The sequence below is a fragment of the Dromaius novaehollandiae genome, chromosome 23 (assembly GCF_036370855.1).
Source record: "Dromaius novaehollandiae isolate bDroNov1 chromosome 23, bDroNov1.hap1, whole genome shotgun sequence".
NCBI lineage: Eukaryota > Metazoa > Chordata > Aves > Casuariiformes > Dromaiidae > Dromaius > Dromaius novaehollandiae.
Genome location: NC_088120.1, coordinates 9,049,836 through 9,053,744, shown reverse-complemented (window position 1 = coordinate 9,053,744; position 3,909 = coordinate 9,049,836).

Sequence of the window (3,909 nt, the reverse complement as noted above, 5' to 3'; positions counted from 1 at the left end):
AAGGAAAGGTCCCTGCCCCAAGCAGCTTACAGTGATCAGACAGGGCTGCTGGCGGAGCTAAAGAAACAGCTGTGAAGAGAGAGACTAAATGTCATTAAGTTGTGCATTTTTGTAGCTCTTCCTCCAGATTTCTTTCCATTGGCCTGAAAACATTTTTGCTATCATCCTTCTTATTTTCGGTGTCCAGGGAGAGAGAAAGAAATCTACAGCTTACATCTGCCCCACAATAAGCTCTTCCAACACTGTTGACAGAGCAGGTGCTCTGCAGTACAAACACTCCCAGCTGATTCCCCACAGCCATCAGCCCCTCCATCCCCGGGGAGTCCATCAGACCTGCATTCTCTCTCTCCTGTGCCTGATCTGATGGCAGGAGACCCACTGACTTTCTTACCGCCCCCCAGCAACAAAAGCGAAAGGCATGTATCGTTATCAGAACTAGGCAGAGATTTTCCAGCAGAACAGTTGCTCCCCTCCTGCTAAATGCTGAAATGGTGGAATTGAAGCTTTCTGCAGGAGCACATCGATCCCATCCCAGTCTTCGGCAAAGCAGGAGGCTCGCCTGGATTCCCAGCACCTTGCTTTTCTACCCAAGCTCCCAGAGTGCCCGGGTCCCCAGGCAGCAGGGTCGAGCAGCAGCAAGGATCAGAAGTCAACAAGCTGCTGCTATTTCAAATGTTTCTCCCAACCCTGCTCAGAGCCCATCTGATGGGCTCCATTGCCCTTTTCTCTAGGAAAAGTTCTTGCTTCAGTCCTAAAGCTGTTTATATTCCATGCAAAAGCATCCTCTTCCCTTCTACTGTTGAAAATTATTTACATCAGGAATAAAGGAGCACAAGAATTAGACTGTATTGTACATAGAGTTATCTGCAGCAAAAGGAACTCCAAAGCATTAAGTCTAATCAATTAGAATAACCAGCTCAGCAAGACTGTGCCACCCAGCAAGCTAATGATCCAACAGCCTTTTGGATAACAACAGCAAGGACAATAAAAACCAGAAACAAAACAGTAGTCTAGGAAGGTCACAAGCTCTGCACACACGGCCTTGCCAAAGATAACGCAAGGGCTTTCGGAATATTATTTCAGCCAGGGTTTCATGCTGTGCTCTCCGTTCTCCGCAAACTACTGCAGATGTTAGCAGCCCCTGCCGCCCTGCCTGGCTGGGAGCGGGGGGCCTTTCACAACATCGCATCCTCCAAGCCGCTGCATGCGCATCCCCTCAGGGTGCTTGTCAGTATGAGAATCGTTTTGATAAAGACGCCGGCATTCAGCAAGTCTCCCCAGCCCGCTTCCAAGCAAGGCGGCTTCTCAGGCACTGTTAGACGGAAGTCTTGGGACTAGAAGCTTTGCCCCCTCTGTTGACTCGTTATGCAGCCCTAAAGAAGTCACACCATTACTCGGTGCTTCTGGTTTCCCTAACCGAACAGGGAAGTAGTGATTCCTTACCTGTTTTTCCCCCCTTGAGCTCTTCTAATCCATCCACAGGTTTGGATCAGGGACTTCCCTCTGGCGTTGGCTCTCAGTGTCCCTCATTTGTCTCCACCTACAGAGTTAAGTCCTGTAAGAGAGGGCACAGACATAGCCACCTCAAATTCTAGCTGCCCTGCCAGTACCACTGCAGCCACTGCCAAAATAAAGAAGCTTCTCTAGCAGCCTCAAAATCTCACCTACAACTGTATCTTCGAGGCAAGCTCCATGGCAGGCACAGCACAAACCACACAAAGTGCTTGTATGCTCAAGGTAGCTGCTACCGCACCCCCGAAATAGGGATCTGCTCAGTGGTCGGGAGACATGCACAAGGCCGGGATGCACGGTTCCTGCCCCAGACGGTACGCGGGCCGCCTGCAGCACCTGCACCAATAACGTGCTGATGAAACGAGGGGTCAGAACAAGGGAAGGTCTTAAGATTTAGTTCCATACCTTTGCTTCAGTTTTTGCAAAATGGTATTTAAGTATTTAATAGAAAACTGTCAAGGAAACTGATACCTATATAGCTCTCAGACAGCCTGAAATGAAAGGTATTCCAGATACTGTGAAAAGTATTACCTATTACATCTCTTCTGGGGCTGTATCAGAAGTAAATCCAGTTCTAGGAAGGACTCCTTGACATTTCCATTTTCACGGGAGAGTCAAGGGGCTCCTTAATACCCCCAATTTTACATCTGTGCGTGCAGTCAAGTCAGCCTACCAGACAGATTACAGCAATCCAGTTACCAGAGCTTAGCAACTTACTATGCAGCTCAGTTGCAAATAACTGTGTGCTCCAACACATCAGCTTAAGCAGCCTTTTTGCTTTTGTTAGGGACCGTGTGTGGACGGCACAGCATCACAAACCAAAAGCATGACTCAGGCCATCTTCAGCAGGTATATGAACATTTTCATCTAGAGTAGAGACACTACACAAATCTAGAGAGGCAACAGATTTGATAGAAACCTTCACATTTTACTTCAAAATCTGTTTACTGACAAAAAGCTACTCTTCTCATCCCCCAAGATAGGAACACATCCTTAAAATGCTCTCTTAAGACCATCCCTGGGATCAATTTGCAAGTGTTAGCATTAAATTAAATGATTTATAATTATTTAGTTAACAGACCACACGTTATTGTAGCAATGCAAACCGTGATTCCTACAGTTTCTTTACCCATGGAGAGTCACTCCACATTGCATATCATTCTTAATTACTTCAAAAGCAGTATCTTGAGTGATAAAAATACACATGATAAGCGTTATCTCCAGTTAAAGGAAGTATCAGTATCTGAAGTGAAAAAAAAATTAACAAGAGACAAGAAGCTCGTATCATACAAGAATATCTCATTTGCAGTTAAGTATATGATATTTTTGGTTAGCAAGATGTTTCACTTTTGTGCATGCTAACCAAAAGGTAAAAATTTTGAAAAAAAATCAAGCAACAGAGTCTGATGCTAAAAAAAAATTCTACAAAGACATCCTCACAGGAAGAGGAGATGAAGCTTCACAGTTACTGCTTCCAGTCTTAGGGTCAAAATGCTTTATTATCTCATTGCCAACAGGGACCAAAAACTTGTTCTAATACACTAGTGAGAAAATCTGATAAATATTGGAAACATGATACTGATTTACAAGTTATATTTCTTTGACAGCATTTAAGCAAAGCCGATTGGAATTGTTATCTGTGAAGCCTGGAAAATAGCATCTTAGTATTATTTAAATAAATTATACATATCTATTCAGTGGCATTCCACTACACACAGAGGGGAACTGACCAGGATCCAAGACTGCAGAAAGTCTCTCATTAGCATCACCAAACAATAACCCAGTTCAAGCCCTGCTGGGTGGCATGGTGGCTAGTCTTGTCCAAGGCACAACAGAAAGTTTTGCAGTAGATTTTTACAGTTTTGGGGAAAGTTACCAGAGACTTTTTTGTTTGTTCGTTTGAAATATATTTACTTATTTTAACAGGTAATTGGATCAGAAGAAAACAGTTGCTATCTGCAGCATTGCTTGCTCTTCTCAAAAGATAGAACTGTGTTTCCCAATAGTTACAAAGCCACCAGCAAGTTCAAGCCATGCACTACTGCACAGTGATTAGTAATACAAGGGGCATGGACAGACTTGTCTGAAAGCCTTTAGAGATCAGATTAAAGAACAGCGCTTAACATTAATGAACTGCAATAATTCATCAAGAGCCAGAGGGAAGAGACATTTTACCGCAAGAACTTTATTGCACTATGTCCAAGTGCTGAATATTGTGTCTACTGGACATTGCTCATAATTAAGCTCTCTCCGTTTGTGTCTACACTGTATGAGATTCTGCACCAAGGTGCCTTCTGTTATTTTTTCCCCAATTAAGACTGCTGAGCCATAGTATATGATAAATAGTACATTATAAATCAGAGTAAAACTAGGGGGAAAAATGCAAAATTATACATA